The following is a 9,989-nucleotide window of genomic DNA, read 5'->3' as shown; positions in this document are numbered from 1 at the left end:
CTGTCCCACTGCAGCCCATGGAGGAGCCCATGCTGGAGCAGGTGGATGCATGAAGGAGGCTGCAACCTCATGGGAGGTCCAAGATGAAGCAGGGTCCTGATGGAGACCTGCAGCCTGTGGAGAGGGAAACCCATGCTGGAGCAGGTTTTCCCTGGGTAGAACTTGTGGCCCCTGTGGGGGACCCATGTCAGTATAGCTCATTCGTGAAGGACTGCACCCCATGGAGGAGTGACCCATGGGACAACAGTTTGGGAAGAATTGCTGCCTGAGGGATGGACTCATGCTGGAGAGGTCTGTCAAGGACTGTCTCGTGTGGGAGGGACCCCATGGGAGCAGGGGAAGGACTCCTCTCTCTGAGCAGCGGCAGAAACAATAACTAACCATAACCCCCATTCCCTGTCCCCCTGCACCGCTGAGGGGGGAGGAGGGAGCACTTGGAAGGAAGGGGGGGGGGGGGAGGGTGTTTTTAAGACTGTTTTATTTCTCACTCTTTGGTTCTTATCCTGTTAGTAATAAATTTAGGTACTATCCCTGTGAAACAGGAAGCTGAACGCGCCTGTCCCTCGCGCGATGACACAAAATCAGGGTGCCTGGACAACTGCTGCGCAGCCACCTCCAGTAACGATAGGCTGCAGAAGATTCAGTTGCTAGTGCAAGAGCAACTTGAAGCAGGGCATATTGTGCCATCCACTAGCCCCTGGAACACCCCGATATTTATTATCCCCAAAAAGTCAGGAAAGTGGAGTCTCTTGCATGATCTCCCTGCCATTAATGAGATCATGGAAGATATGGGAGCATTACAGCCGGGACTCCCATCCCCTGGTATGGTTCCACAGGATTGGGACATAGTAATCATTGACCTGAAAGATTGCTTTTTTACAATCTTTTGTGAACCTGCCCATCGTTATAATTGGGTGACTTTGTCACTCACTGCAGTGACTGTGATGGTCATTAACTCAGGAGGGGAAAGACAGCATCCCCTTGGGCTGATCTGTCAGGTGACAGGTGACCAGAAGTTGAATATCTTGGAATGGTTATTTTTGCCATATCAACTGGCAAAGACAGTTGTCACTAGGCCTGAATTGCTATCTCAATTGATCATCAAAGGTCAAAGGAGAACTATTGACCTTACGGGCAAAGATCTGCAAACCATTATTGTCCCAGTAGCTCAGGAATATTTGATGTGGTTGCGTGAATGTTCTAATGTTTTTCAGGTAGCCACAGTAGATTTCTTGGGAAAGATCAGTACTCATTACCCTGTGGCGAAACTATTGCCCTTGCTGCAACATCAGAGGATTGAGCAGAAGATTATGAGATCTGAAGTACCAGTTAAGGGTGATACGGTGTTCACTGATGCTGGTAAAAAATCAAAGCAAGTTGCCATCACTTGGAAGACAGGTGGGAGCTGGCAAAGCCAGCTGCACCCCAGAGTCCTGGGAGATTCTTTGCAAACCTTTGAACTCAGGGCTGTTGTATGGGTTTTTCAGCGATGGCAGGATGCACCAGTGAACATTGTCTCTGATTCCTTATACGTGGTAGTGAGAATTGAGATGGCAATGATCAAAACAGTTAAAAATGACAGATTACATTCCTTGTTGTTACAGCTTTTACATTTGGTCAATCAGCGAACTCAGCCCTATTTCATTTAACACATTCGCAGTCATCAGAAGTGTGGTGGGTTAGCTATTGGTAATAATAGAGCAGACCAATTGGTGGCTCCAGTTTGGGCTGGACCCCCAACTAACCTGTTTCAGCAAGCAGTTTTGTCACATGAGTTTTTGCATCAGTCAGCAAAGATGTTAGTCAGGCAGTTTGGACTAACTTTTACAGATGCTCAGGGTATTGTTCAGAGGGATGACCTAGGCATTGGGCTTGGAGTTAACCCTCGGGGGTTACAGGTCCTACAACTGTGGCAAATGGATGTTACACATGTAGCAGAATTTCGGAGACTGAAATTTGTTCATGTTAGCATCGACACCTTTTCACATGCCATATGGGCAACTGCTCAAACAGGTGAAGCAAGCAAGTATGTCATCAAGCATATGCACGCCTGTATTGCAGTCTTAGGAGTACCACGACAGATAAAACCAGATAATGATCCAGGATATGTGTCACAACGTTTTCAAAGTTTTCGTCAGAACTGGGGCATTATACACACTACTGGTATTCCACATTCTCCTACTGGTCAAGCAATTGTTGAACATGCACATGGCACACTGAAATCCATGCTGCAAAAACAAAAAGGGGGGGAGGAGTTGGATAGCCCTCACGATAGGCTAGCAAAAGCCTTGCATGTTTTAAATTTTTTGCCACTGATGGGTGAACGTCAGGAGCTCCCCATTGTGATACACAGTAGTTCCCTCAAAACAGGGAGGGAAGAAAGCGTGGATAAGATTTTAGTGCAGTATCAAGATTTAGCCACAGGAGAATGGAAAGGTCCTGTAGAAGTAAAAATGACTGGTCGAGGATATGTTTGTGTGCTTACAGATTCTGGAGTACGCTGGGTACCTTCTGGATGGGTCAAGCCTTGGAAAGGTGGTACATTGTGTTCCTCTTAGCCTGGATGGTTTGGTGGGCTTCAGGCGAAGGTAGCGTGATGGACATCAACCCGAGGCAGAACATGTGGGTAACTTGGGCACGTGAAACGGGACAATTGTCCTTTTGTTTATCAGAAGCCACCCTGGGAGACTCTTTTCATACCTGTCTTATAGGCTTCCCTACATTGCCTCTGCAGGAATACCAGAGTTGGGGACCCAACGTCTCGGAACTGTACTCCTTATGGAAGGGAGGAAATGCTACCTCTTGCAATCACCTTGACTGGCCCAGTCAAAAGACCATAATTGAAAGGCTCAATGTGAGTAACTCCATACCCTTGCAGGAGCTGGAACTGTTGGGATCAGTAGTTCCCTTCACGATGGTTAATGTCACAACTTTTCAGTGTACACCCAGCTACCGACCATTGTGGCAGCCTGTGAATGGAACAGGAGGAGTGGAATTTGGGGATTCTTGGAAGATATGGTTTAGCCAACAGGGAGAACCAGGATGGTTTGAGGGGTATCAAAATATTACGGGGCACCCAGGATATTGGGGACAGGTCAAGACAGGATATGAACATGGTAGTGTGCTAGGTGGCAAGTTGCTCCCACCGGGAAATTTTTTAATCTGTAGGGACTGTGCTTGGAATGGAATCCCACAGCAGCCAGTTGGGGGCCCATGTTACCTGGGAAAACTAACGATGTTTGTTGCCTCAAAGCGTGACCTTATCTCCTGGAAATTGAAAAAGGCAAGGACAAAAAGAGGACTTCAATTTGCTGAGGATTGCAATGATGAAGTCTCTTTTATGTCACCTGCGACCTTCGCAGCTCTTGCATTTTTTGTACCAGGAGGGGCAGTGGGGAGAAATTATGCTTGTATGAAAAAACTTGCTTGTTGGAGTTGGAAGCAAGCTAACAGTACTTCTCGAATCTTATCTGAGTTGCTATTAGATGTAGATAGTATTAGGCATGCTGTGTTACAAAATAGAGCTGCTATTGATTTTTTGTTATTAGCACAAGGGCATGGGTGTCAAGAGTTTGAAGGGATGTGTTGTATGAATTTGTCAGATCACTCTGAGAGCATTGCTAAGCAACTGCAGGATATGAAAGAGAAATTACAACACATTACTTATGACAAGGACGGTTTCTCCAATTTTCTAAGTTAGGCATCACTGGATGGGTAAACGGATTATTGGTTCAAGGGTTAACACTACTGCTAGCAATAATTTTCTGTATATTAACTGTTAGTTGTGCCTTATGGTGTGTGATGAAATTGATCCACAAGGCCTTCGACAGGGTATGGGTTGTTCAAAAACAAAACAGGGGATTTGTGGAGTATTTGCAGGAAAATGGACACCTGGTGAACAACCCATACTACCAGTTGTGAAAGAAGCCTCAGGCTTCCCATGGGAAGAACACTTGGTTTACAGTTGGCAGTTGTAAACGTAGGCTAACTTCCCATGAGAATGGAGTTTATAGTTAACTTGAACAGACTTCCCATGAGAATGGAATTAGTTTTCGATCAACAACTATTCCATGTTATGAGAACCTACGGTGGGAGCTGGTATCCAGGTGCAAAAACATCAACCCTGCATCTTGTCCAATGAACATGAAGCATGGACTTGTGGACAGACTGAGCTATCCAATCCCCAGACTTTATTCCTGCACCCACGATGGTACAAAAATGTATAAAACGTGTGCTGTGTGTCTTAATAAATGATTCATTGCTTAATCATATTGATTGTCATGATGGATCCATGCTCTTGCCGTCATATATCCCCACTTTGAGTCTGTTGTGCCTGTGAAGGTAATCAGTAATTGACCTCTCCCAGCTCTTATCTCTACTCGAATCCTTAGATGATATTTTTTCTTCTCTGTCCAGTTGCAGAGGGAGAGTGAGAGAGCAGCTTTAGTGGGTACCTGGTATCCAACCAGCATCAACCCACTACAAATGCAAAGATTTGAATAATACCTTTATCATGTTGCAATATTGTGCAAATCCTTGTCCACTGATTAGCTAACAGTACCTCTTTATTGAAAGCTATGAACATAGTACTTTCCTCATGACACCACTGAGCACATTCTTGTTCTGGGACTTTTTTAGGAGTACAGTTTTGCAATACTCGAACTCCAAGAGAAAAGTGAATTAGTGGTACAAAGGATGTCTTAAAGTCAGAAATCAAGCACCCTTGCCAGAAACTCTCTTTCCACCTCTGCTTTTCCTTGTGATAAATCCCTGTGTTTAAATCTGCGGTGAAGTTTCTCTCATTTGGAACAAATTACTCCTTTGCCATCCAACAGCCTGTCATCACAAAATTTTCCCTTAATATGTAACTGTAGGTGACATTTTTGAAATCCCCATTATCTTAACTTTTTCTTGGGTCTGATCACAGTGATTAGCAATTTTGGTTTGCGATGATGGGTATTATACTGTTGCCTTAAGACAGTGCAGAGAAAGAGACTCCAGGCCAATTTAGTGTACAAGATAAAAATAGTAGGCCCTTTAATCAGCCTACAGGCCCAGGGAATGCACATGACCTGCATGCGCCCAGACAGTAGTTCTATGATTTTATAATAAGGTTCATCCAATCCCAGATCTGTCCACCCCTGGTTCTGCCCAGTTCTGCCCCTCAACACGCCCCTTTGGGAATTAGGTCTAGGGGCATTTGAGACCCCTTCTTCCTCATCTTCATCTTCTTCACAGCACATATAGTTCTTGGAGTTCCTCCAAAGTTCTGGGCTTGAAGGTCGCTGTGTCTGTGTGATATCTTCTGGTCCAGGCCTTAGGATGTTTTTCTATAATTCTAGCTTGAAAGGAAGACTAAACACGCTAACAGAATTTAGAGGGATTGATATGAAATGGGGTAACAGGGTTGGCTATGTGTAACTATTATGCTACAGGGTAAGGGGTATAATACAGCTGCATTAAAATCTACTTTTATTACACAACTACTTCTAAAATCTACAAGGGTTAAAAAAATCCCAAAAGCTCTGAGGCATCAATACAGTGTGATCATCTGACCAGAATCATTAAGGAACATCATTTTCCAGGTCTGTTCTTCTGTCATCTTCAACACATTCAGATGAACCTGTCCAAAATGCTTCTGTGTTAAATGAAAAGATGGAGAAAGGTGGCACAGGTCAGACCATGTAAGCCATGAGGTGCTGGAGGTTTTTTTACAGCATGGGAGTACACTGCTGCATCCAGACAGATTGTGACACAAAGGTGATTCATGATTGACCAAGAATCTGACCCTAAGGCTTTTAGACTTTGAATGACTTCTCTAGCTCTTTCAAAGCTGATCTTTAATTAACAACTCTTACAAGACTCCAGAAAATATTTTTTTTTTTGCTTTAAATTATTTTAGTTTCCTCATTGAAAAATTAGGATGACACATCCTCTGTAACAGAAACATACCTTTATCATCAATATATTGCTAGAATTATCTACACCTAAATAGGATTTGTCTATTAAGTTTGGGAATCTTTAAATTGTATTAAACTCACTAAGGAAAAAGTCTCGTCAAAACAAGGTGAAATTCTTAGTTAGACCATAAGCACTGCAAGAATCTATTCAAAAAGGAAAAAAAAAAGGTTAAAGATGCCAAATAGAAACAAGAATATAATCTACTATATGATTTGGGGTGTTTTTTTTTCTGGAAAATATATTGTTTAAATGCCTCCATGTTCTCTTGCTTTTCACTAAGTCAGCAAATACCCCTGCACTAGGGCTGGTTGTAGTGGTTTTGAGTCTAGGCCTTCCTTGGTGACCAGGTTGTAACCAAGGAATCAAGGCCATGTTCCCAGTATTCCATACGATTTTTATGTAAGCAAGAGTATAAATAAAAGAGAGGAAGCTCTCACTCTCTTTCTTCTGGCAGACTGAAGGCAAAGGTTCTTTGCTGTCATTTTGCCCGGGTAAAGGAGTGAGGCCTAGTGCGCCTGATTGGCCTTGAGAAGCAGATAGTGTCAGTGGTTTTCTGCTATCTTGAGGGAAGTATTTGCTTTTTATCCCTTTTTCCCTTTTTTCCCTTTCCCTTTCTTTTTCCCTTTTGGGGGTTCCCTGTGGGTGATATTTTGTATATAATTATATATATATATATATATATAAATGTGTGTTACTTGGAATTCGGTTTGGTTTGGGTTCTTTTGATTTTTGCGTGGTCTTTTTTCGGTCTGTCTGAGAGAGGGAGAGGGAGGGGGAAGGGCTTTTCCCCTGTGGTCCGGGCACTTGGCTGGGAGCCAAGTCCAACCTGGGACACTGGTGATATAAAAAGTTTATACCTGTCATGGTATTTCATGAGAGAAATGTGATTTAAGAGAGCTCAGGTGACTGACAAGGAAATATTTATTTAACCTGAAAATGTCTCAGCAGCTGACATAGTTTAACACACATCAACCAACCAGGGTCTTTATGTTATTCCAGTTAAAGTGTGTAAATTATTAAAGAAAGGGTTGTAAAAAGAAGTTAAATATGTCAGATGTGATTATTTTACGACTTACATTACTTAAAGTACAGTGCCCTTATACTTGCATTGTCTTCATGGGGAGTTTTGGCAAAAAGTGGCGTAATCAAACGAGAGTTCATCTAAATATCTTGAACTGGGCCAGGAGTCATGGCAGCCACCTCCACACGAACAAAAGCAGCTCTTAGGGAGCATGAGCAACCAGGATGGGCAAACTGTGCAGTGTGGCAGTTTGCACATCAGGGAACGCAGGAAAAGAGCAGCCAGGAAACCAGCTCAAGAGGTGAGTTCAATTGGTTGTCATCACCCTCTCAGAAGGAGCTCAGAAATGGTATTCACTCAGCCAAGTCATGACACTTTCAATCATTTATCATCAATCCTGGCTAACCAGGGAGGTGCCAGTTGACTGGAGGCTATCCAATCTGACGCACATCTACAAGAATGGGAGGAAGGAGATCTGGTGAATTACAGGCCTGTCAGTCTGACTTTGGTGCTGGGGAAGGTCACGGAGCAGATCATCTTGAGTGCCATCAAATGGCATGTGCAGGATAAGCAGGGGATCAGGCCCAGACAGCATGGATTTAGGAAAGGCAGGTCCTGCTTGACTAACTTGAACTTTTTCTATGACAAGGTGACCCACCTAGAGCATGAGGGAAAAGCTGTGGATGTGTCTACATGGACTTTAGTAAAGCCTTTGACAGTGTCTCCCACAGCATTCTCCTGGAAAAGCTGCAGCCCATGGCTTGGATGGGTGCACTCTATGCTGGGTTAAGAACTGGCTGGATGGTTGGACCCAGAGAGTGCTGGGGAATGGTGCTGCATACAGCTTGTAGGAACAAGTTAAGCCAGCAGCACCTGTATTCAGTTAATTCGAATCAAAAGGGAGTGTTTCAGCCTTGGAGCTGAAAAGGAAAAAAACCCCTATGTGACCCCGACCGTAATAAAAGTGTGCTTTAAATATTGTTTAAGGATTTCTTTGAATCACAGGGCCCTATCACATGTGACGGTGACTTGGGAAGACAAACATCAGCACTCCAAACATCCCCCCCCTTCCTTCTTCTTCCCTCCACTTTATATACTGAGCATGATGTCACGTGGTCAGGAATATCCCTTGGGTCAGTTGGGGTCACCTGTCCTGGCTGTGTCCCCTCCCAACCTCCCACGCACCCCCAGCCCTCTCCCCAATGGGGCCATAGGAGCAGCAGAAAAGGCCTTGACTCTGTGTAAGCCCTGCTGAGCAATAGCAAACAGATCTCTGTATTATCAACCCTATGTTCAGCACAAACCCAAACACAGCCCCACACCAGCCACTGGGTAGGAAATTAACTCTACTCCAGCCAAAACCAGCACAGTATTACAGTGCTTTAATGTAACTTTGATTATAAATATACTTGCTGCAGATTTCACAGCTGGTCATTTTTCTGCTTCCATTAGACTACTTTCCTATTCCTTTATGATACATTAAGACAGAATAACTCTGATTACTGGAAAAATACCTGTTTGAGAATTACAATGAATAATAATGCTAATTATGGTAAATCATATGAGATCTAAATCCTATGCTTAGAAATTATTTATAATGGTAGGCTTTATTTTATTGAAAGATTTGCATTCAAAACGTTCTAAATAGCCTATGACAACCATTCTGCCTGGTAAGATGTATAAGAATTACAGAATAAATTTTGAAAGAAAGGTGCATTTCAATCAGGCTTTCTGTTTCGCTTTGATACTTGATTTGATCTCTTGTGATAGAATTGTCCCCCTTTACTTCATTGGTAATGAGATGGTTTTACTCTAGGCCTTCCTGGTAACCAGCTTGTAACCAAGGAAGTGGTCATATTCCCAGTATTCCATACGATTTTTACGTAAACCAGGGTATAAATAAGATGGAGATTAGAGACCTCACTCTCTTCTCTTCCAGTGAGGTTCGAGAGCAGTGGGTCCTTGCGTTGGTCTTGCTTATCTAGAGGCTGAGACCTGCAGCAACTGTTGGTCTGCCACGTGGGAGGTTGGAGAATGCTGGCCGTGTCTGGTGATCTTGTTTTTTCTGAGGGACATGGTGAGATTTTGTTTTGCTAGTTCTTGGGTTTGATTGTGCATATCTGTTCTGGTTTTGTCCCTTTTTGTCCCTTTTTACCCTTTTCCTTTCCCTTTGGGGGTGTTTAGAGCCCCTTTGCTGTGTACATAGTATTTTAATTTTAATATAACTGTAATATATGTAAACAAATACATATTTATATAATTAGATTGATTTGAGGTTCTTCAATTTTTATAGTTTTTTTCCTTTGCCCTAAGGGAAGAAGGGAGGGGGAAGGGGTTGTTACTGTAAGTTTGGGTTGTGGCAGGGAGCCAGGTCCGAAACATTACAGGTAATTAACCTTATTGAAAGGTTAATTAATTTACTCATTATATGATGTAGAATTTCTGCCTTTGTAAACATACATTTTGGTATTTAAAAGAAAAACAAGCATGGATATAATTTAACTATTAGAGCTACAGAACCAACAAGTCTTTCTCCTCTAACTGTACTCTGATAATGTCATGTTACTGGGTCCCATAATCCACTGGTTCACTTGCTGATTTAAAAATAAACCACAGGAAAATTAAATCAATAGAAATTAGAAACTGAGTTTCTCAGGAAACTGAGAAATCTACCTGCTTGGATTCTAAAAGGATTTGTTGTACTTAGGTGATGTAGTAGAAGCAAATCTTCAAAATAATTGCACAAATTCTCAGGTGTAAAGTGATATAGCATCTCTTGTGCCTTTCTGTATTGTACTCTATAAGTTTGTAAAAGTTGACTAGAAGATAGCCTGGTCACTTGGAGTCAGATCCACCATATACAGCAGTCCCTTTCAGTCAACATTTTTATGATTCCGTTACTCCATGGATTTCTACAACCTATGATCTAATACCTATTTATGGTGGGAGTTACTTTATACTTTTGGATGGTAATTCCTTGATAGATTTGATTTGATACAATTACCTG

The sequence above is a fragment of the Empidonax traillii genome, unplaced genomic scaffold (assembly GCF_003031625.1).
Source record: "Empidonax traillii isolate 1590-97213 ecotype Southwest subspecies unplaced genomic scaffold, ASM303162v1 scaffold1173:size253290, whole genome shotgun sequence".
Taxonomy (NCBI): Eukaryota; Metazoa; Chordata; class Aves; order Passeriformes; family Tyrannidae; genus Empidonax; species Empidonax traillii.
The sequence above is the reverse complement of the archived record's forward strand: the minus strand, read 5'-3'. Positions refer to the sequence as shown.